The sequence below is a fragment of the Caloenas nicobarica genome, chromosome 1 (genome assembly GCF_036013445.1).
Source record: "Caloenas nicobarica isolate bCalNic1 chromosome 1, bCalNic1.hap1, whole genome shotgun sequence".
In the NCBI taxonomy this organism is placed as follows: domain Eukaryota; kingdom Metazoa; phylum Chordata; class Aves; order Columbiformes; family Columbidae; genus Caloenas; species Caloenas nicobarica.
Genome location: NC_088245.1, coordinates 70423679 through 70431747, shown reverse-complemented (window position 1 = coordinate 70431747; position 8069 = coordinate 70423679).

Sequence of the window (8069 nt, the reverse complement as noted above, 5' to 3'; positions counted from 1 at the left end):
CAACTCCAGTGCTCTCGAGTCACTGACTTTTCATTTTCACTAGTTCCAGTAGCCTTTGAGTTAGGACTTGGGTGTCCTGAAGCATGCAATTTGCTCTCTTCTCACAGAAGTTGGTGTCCTGCAAATAGTGAATGAAATGTTAAAACCAACCAACTAACAAACACAAAAGCAACAAGCAAGTTTCCTTTCTTCTCAGGGTGCCTGTGGTGGGGTTGAGTGGAACAAAGTTATGGGAACAAGAGGTGGCCTCTATGTTTCACAGGGAGGAAGGTTTCTCCCATCTGTGCATGACAGAACATCCCATCCACTGTCCAGATGATTAACTTTTTCTACATCCTGATAATGTTCCCAGTCAGTAATGTTTTCCTGATCAACTACATTTTATCTCTTTGTCATTCATCCTACCATTTTATCTCTTCGTAATTCATCCTATCACTATCTGGCCCACAGTTTGTCGTTTCAGTGCTAACAACAAAACCAAAAAGCCTGCTGCCAGTCTTTTGTGCGACTGCTGACAATTTATCGTTCCATCACTTGAGTCCTTCTGTTTTTAAATCAACTTAGTAGAATGAATTGTTCAATCCAATGACAGGAGTTTTAAAAGGACTAGATAATTTGAAAGGTAGGGAGGTTTGACTTTCCTGGGTGTTGGGTACTTCAGAGAGAGGTAGCTAGCTCCTATTAAGTCTATGGTAATCAGAACTGTACTGCTATGGTCACTTGTGTGCTGTATGCTGAACACCCAGAGTTTTTATGCCACTTGTGTTGAGTGCTACATCCATCACTCAGCTTTGTCATCTCTGTTGGGACTCGTGACAACTGCCAGCTACCAAGTGATTCAGAAACACAACAGTTAGGAAATGTGTTATGGGGAAACTTTGCCTTCCTTGACGACTCCAGAGCACATCCAGTGTGAAAGGCAGAACTGAAGCAGCAGTGGCCCAATCCAAACAGCAAATTCCATCTACTGAAACAGCAGAAAGTGACACTAGTAAAAGCATCTGCATCAAAGAAAGCACAACATCCTTCATTGTTATGCGGCACTTCCCTGAATTATTTTGAAGGTTTCAAAGTCAAGTGGACCTCAGAAAGATGCAGCAATTGCCAACAATTAATTTTTATCTGCAGTTCATATTTTTTAACAGGAAGGATTCATAAACAGAGCTGAGCAGGACTAGCTATCAATGCAAGAGTGGTCTGTACAATTTTGCATGTAGCAACATCAGCTTGAAAGAGTTGCCCATAATTTATGAACTACTTGAAAGAAAGAACCACTTCCATGGGCAGGGAGAATTGCCTGAAATGGCTAAAAACATTTCCAAGATAACAACTGGTGGTCAGGCAGCGGTTTCCAAACAACTACTCAACAGAAGCACTCACATCCTCTTGTGTAGCTCCTCAAACTTGAGGCCAAGCTCCTCTCACTGACCCACTGCAATTTCCACCTTTTATTGGTGAGCAAGAGAAGATTCATTTCTCAAAAAAGGAGGCTTGGCTGGCTTGCGCTGGTAGGATTTCCGCTGCGGAAATAGGCACGCCGAAAACCGATAACGTGGATGCTGCACACACGAGGAGTGGCGGAAGGAAGCAGGCCCCTGTTTGTGGACTGATGCTATTTCTGCCAGGATTTAAAAGTGTTCTTTGGAACAAAATTGAAATAGTCACTATAAATGACTTGCATGAGTGAATACAGAGCATTTTGGAGGATTATAATTTATGCCGGGCAGGAGCTGTTATGGTTCAGTTTAAGGCACTTAAAATAAGTCTTTTGGGAAACAACCAAACCAGCTTCAACTCTGGTAACTTCCCAGTTCAAGACACTCCTAAAATTATATGTACAGGGTCCATTCCTGCCCATGGGCCAAGGACCTTGAACCCTTGTTGAAACCACTAGGTTTCAAAGATGCTCTGATGTTATTTGGCACTGTTATAAATGAACCAACACTCATTAGGAAAGAGCTGACAATGTCATGTAGCACATGACTCTCTACACCTCTTATCCAAACCTGAATTAATGTAACTAAAGCATTTCTTTTCCCAAGGTTTTGCTTTTCATGGAAACTATGTCTGGAAGGAATGGGGAGTTTTTCTCCATGGCATGCTGCTTCATGCAGATTTAAAACCGATCAACACATTAAGCCAACTGGGATCAAACCACGTCTGTCTTGATCCAGATGGTCATGCATGTGCGTCCCAAAGATGGAACAGCAGGAGGGAGAAACCTATCCATTTCAGCTGAGCAATCAGAAAGGCAGACATGAAGCCCTCTCTTGCCATCTCTCAGGCATCTTAAGAGTTCTTTATAACACAAAGGCATAGCTATATCCTCCTGTCATTTTGTAAATTAGTGGATATCTCTCCATTCTCAGATAAATTTTTGTACATTATTACATATTTTTTTTGCTCAGTTTTATCCCTGTTAGTTAAAACCTTTCTTGGAACATGCAGTACAAACCCGCCTCCTCTTTAATCTTTGCACCCTTTAAATATTTACTGATGGTTTTCATATTCCCCTTCAGATGTCATTTAGCCAGTGTTACTCTGTATCTCTTCAAACTTAGCACCCTTGGAAGGGCACACAAGGCCAAATTCTGCTCTCAGTTACATCTGTGCAATTTTGGAGTAAGTCAGTGAACTTTAGTAGACTTTGAATTTACACCAGCAAAATGCAGAGCAAAAGGTGACTCATAAATAAAGGTGACTGCTAAATAAACTCTAGGGAGACAATCAAAACTATTATCACATCCTCCAGGCCCTGGACTGCACAATGTTGGTGGATTTTCTACAACAGGATCTTTTGCTGCATTCCCAGTGACTGGAACAAAGATTTAAGAAACGCTGTGAACTGCAACAGCCATCTGATGCATGCCATTATCTACCACGGCTCTTCTGAGAAGTGCAGATATAGCACACCATTATGTGCAAGCCCATGCTGAGTTCTTTCATGATTTAACACTTTTGGCTTTGGGGTTTTTCTACGTTACATAGAATATTTGATTACTAAATACTTCGTATTTATATGTCAGTGTTACAAACATGACACAAGAACCTTCTTTTATTCTGTGATTTTTTTCTTCTCTATGGGTATTGATAACTATCCCAACTAGAGAAAATTTTTCCACTTCTTATTAGCCCTGCATAGGTCTGGTTGAATGCACCTTTCCATGTCATTTCTGAAACAAGAGAAACTAGTCAGTGAGACAAGAACTATGCATCATGTACCTAAAGTCCATAGTACGTTTTCCAATGAAAAAAAAAAATTCAAATGGGAAGAAAGTCCCCAAAGGAAGCTTTGCTTGCTAAACCTATCTCATCTTCCCCAAGCTGCACTTGCCAATCCACACTTTATATTACCTTCTACCACCTCTGCAGTCTTTTTTGTGGCCTACTCAGTCTGTTCTGCTACATTCTACTAAGCATATAGTGAATGTTTCATGGTCTGCAAAATTACATCAGTTATTTCCCAGCCATATCCTTTGGCCTTCTCTAAATTGTCTTGCTGTCCCAGCTGACTTCCTTGTACTGTTACTCTTTCTTCTATAATACCTACGTTAAAGATTGTTAATGTGGTCAACGCTTGAAAGGTGTTATTAAATCTAGCAGAAAAATAGCTGACTATTCACTGACAAGTTTCTCTGGGCTGTTTATACCGCATCTTTCCACTTGGTTTATTTTCCTTATGCTTTGCCACCCCAAACCTGCATTAGATAGGATCAGCAGACGTCCTCCGTCTCTCAACCACTTATCCCAGCTATTTCAGGTATGAAGCCTGTTGCTGTATGAACTGCCATACCCTCTGCAGGTCATCCCCTTCCCCAGCCTTCCCATGGTCCTCATGACAGGAACCACCTCCCAGGAGATGGACAGAGGTTCTCTCCTCCTCTACAGGTGGCAGCCACCTTCCTCATGCTTATTCAATGGGACACAGCCAACAGAATATTCTTTTCCTCACCCAGGGTACACTGATATCTGTCTGAGCTGATGGGTAGGTGACACAGCATTGTCTATAATGACACTGTTGGTAGGTCCTCCTTAGCAAGGGACTTCGGATGTTACACATTGTATAGGACAGCCTAAATAATGAGGCAGAGCTTGTGAGACTTATTTCACATCTTATGTTGACTATTTTCAACAGCTTGTATCTTTTGGAGCCTTTATTACAAAGGGTGAACACTGTTTTTCTCCCTTTACAGGTTATCCTGACAGATGTAGGAATGGAAGTAAAGAACTGCGAACCACCTCTCTTTACCCAGAATCTGGCCGTATCTCCAGGAACTAATCTTCAAAAGAGCTTTACAGGTTTCTTACGGCTTCCTCTGTAGCCTAAAATCACCACGACAGCCTGTACCAAGTGTAAAGAAGAAAGTCAGCACATTTTAAATTGGAATTAAGGTGTAATTTAGATGCCTACTTCAGAAGCTGTGAGACTGCCACACATGCTTAGACATCAAGCATCTATGGAAGTGCTTGATACTGAAGCACAGGAATGCAAATTTTCCCAGGAACTTAAATGCTCTGTTTCTGAGCGTTCATAAACCCATCTCTATTTCAAAGATAATAAGCACATCAGCAACTGGCTATGCTGGAGCTCATTCACATTATCAGTTAGGTTGTCCTTGCTATACATGCTCTGGTAGATGGGCTGACTCTGTGATGTGCCTCCTGGCAAACATTGCCATCGTCTAAGGGTCTCCACTTAATACGAAAGCCCACTTGCTCAGCATGTTCAACACCACAGCTCCATTTGCTTTTCTACCTGAGAGGACTTAAAGCCAAATTTGATATCAAGCCACGGACTTTATCAATCAGGGGTTATTACCCCACCTGGCCTGTTGGAGCTGCCTGGTGCCTGTTTTGCCAGCAAGCACAAGGGGGAAGCACAACCTACAACAAATGAACTGATCCCATCTGCTGCCCACACTCCCTGTAACTGCTGGACTTTGCCTTCTGGGTTTAGTCCAGCTTTCCATGGTAATTTTGCTCACAAATAGCTTAAGCCATTAGCTGGACAAAAACTGTTCTAAGGACTCCCTCCTACAGAATACCATCCTGCTGCTGGAGGTAGTCCCTTCTTTCTCTCAAGTGTAGCAAGTTTCACAAGGGTACTCAAGTCCATCACCACCTTGCTTCTAATGGCTGTTGCGGCTGGTCTCCAAGCGCTGCTCCTTGTGATGTGTGCTCGCTTTGTTTCACTTGCTTCTAAAGGCTGGGGTAAGATTACAACTTAAGTGTTCAAATGCTATTATAGTGTAAAGTCAAGCACTGGAACTTACACAACCAGAAATGAGGTTGTTTGTACTTGTGCATAATAATACATTCTTCTAATTCTGTGGTCTCATGGGACCACAATTCTGTGGTTGCTGCTGACTTGTACCACATCCAGTACATGGTATGAAGAAATAGATTCATTTTTATGCAGCACTGATGGTCTGTCCTGATACCTCAATGAGGCAAAGATACAAGATGAGGATAGACATCTCTTCACACTTCTGACCTGGTGTGAATACCAGGGAACAGCACTGTATTTTTGAATATAGTACAGGCAAGAAATAAATGTGGCATACAAGACTAATGCTCAAAATACAACACAAGCATAAATTAAACTTCAATGAGCAGAAAATGAGCTATAGATCAAATGAACTGATAAACTTTTAAGCTCACAGAAATAACAGAACTGGGTTAGAGCTCGTTATCTTAGTCATTATTTCCTCCTTTAAATTATATCCCCTCTCCATAATCACCTTCTGTGGCTTCACTCACCTCTCATACAACAGGAAAATAACACCTTTCAGCTGTGCTTCATTAACTTGCATCCTGCTACCAGAGTGAACTATTGCAGAGGGAAAGACTCTGAAGTGATTCTTACTTCTCTAGGCAGCGACATCTACTAACAGTGAAATTTCTGGAATTACAACAGGGTAACAGCAGCCCAGTCAGGACGAGGTTTGTAGATCAGTTTCTCAACCATCTGCGTTCTTCTCCTCCTGTTTGTCATCAGCCACCATGTGAGGAGATGGACACAGATCATATAGCTCAAGACAAGAGGCTGAAGGTCAGTTATCTATATCCTTGACAAATGGAGACTCTCTAAAATTATTTTTTCTTGTAATAACCTCAGTTCGGATTCTGTAAAGGGCACCTGCAGTTGATCATGGTCACCATGAGCAGGTTAAAAAAGCTAGACGATGGCATTTGCTTCTCATTTCTCTTTGTGGCAAGAACAATTTACTCAACACAAGCTACATGTACACTTTCGCACGTTCCTCAGGCATTAAATACTGTCATCCTTCCAAGGAATGCTGCACTGCATATACAAATAGAAAACCTCATGCCTATTGAGTCATTTTCCTCTTAATCCAGCTTCTCATGACCCAAAGAGGATTTCTCACGTGGCTTTACTCCATAAATTGCAGCCTGCCTGCTACTGTTCTGTGCCGCTGCCAGGTACGAATCAAAGAGAAAGTACAGTTTAGGTCATCCCATCTCTACATTCTGTTTTTCAATGACGACAGCTAAAAATCTGCTGTTAGCACTACTTCCTTGGGAATAGATATGAAAAATGGGAATAATAGGTGATGCATCAAGAGTCCTTTAGGCAAAGGTTCCGTCTGGCAGGCCAATTCAGGATTTACATGGGCCAGGCTCCAGTACAATTTTAAGCAGAATTAATAGTTTTCCCATGCCATTCCTACTGCTTTGATTTTCCAAAACTTCACCACTAGAGCTTGTTTGTTCTTTTTAGTACTAAAGACTAACGCTGAAAAGTTCATACGTAAACTGCAAAGGACTGAAAACACACAGATTCAAAAAATGAAAGGCAAACAATTATCTTCTTAGAAACTACTGCCAGTTTTAAACAAGTGATACTAAATTAATCGGTGTTTTTGTGTTTTGATAAAATTAACAGGAGAATTCAGGCATCATTTCTATTAATAGTCTAAAAGTATAAGCAAGATGATTTGCTGAAGAATTTTTGGTGTTCCACCAGTTACTTGTTGGTAGATGTACCGACTGAAGAAAAAGTAAAATAAAAGTACCAAGTATGTAACACAGATCTTTTTCACAACACAGATAAGTCTCACAACTTATAAAAAGGAATATTTCTGCTACTGCACCTTTCCCAAACAGAACAGCGGTTAGAGCACTTGCTTTTCTGGGACCAGAGTTTAATTTCAGCTTAAGGCCAGCAATGTAAAATGAGCTCTAACAGGATTAATCCAGCTCCTTCTAGATGAATTTTCATCCTTTTCTAGAACACAAAATTAGGTCACATTACTTGCATGATTCTTCTTGAGAAGTTGTTGGCAGAGGAAAAGAAAGTATTTGACAGTTCAGCAATAGATGTTTGCTGGGTCACTTTCTGTGCAGCATGCAGGACTTGATAAAAATACTAAGCTAAGAGGTCATTAATTACATGGCAACTTTATAAACATCATGAACTAATTAATATTCTTTTTATTCTCCGTAAGAATTTTAAATCATACCGTCTCTCCAGAACAGAGCTTTGCAATCTTCACATTTATCAAAAGAAGTAACTTTAAAAAAAACCAAAAACAAAACCACACTGAAAATAGAAAATTAGCTTTTTCGTTGGCTTCCAGGATCCCCATTTTTCAAGCACAGAATCTCAGCAATACATAGAAAGAGATTCCAGATTCAAAGCCAGCTCTGCCAGGATCCCCATGCTTCCTACACAACAGAACTGTAGACTTCCAAAAGCTGCCTGGGACCTCCAACACCCTGAGCTGCCTCGCTATGAGCCTGACTCTTCTAGGAACCCCAGTTTCAGACACAGGACTTTCCCTGTGGCCGATCTCTGCATTGCTTCCAGCACCTGGGTCCACAGCTGAGTTCAAAAAGTTTGACTGTCCTAGATGGGGGGAAAAGCAGTTCCAAGCCTACTCTCTGCCCCCCAGTCATGAAAAAAAAAAAATAAACCCTAAGAAATTTCATGGCTGTATCTTGAGCTGTCTCCCTGGTATTTCTGATTAGATTCTTTAGTCATAAAATAATAATCAATAAGCAGCAAAATGTACCTGTACAGAATCCAGAACATTATAGTGTTCCTA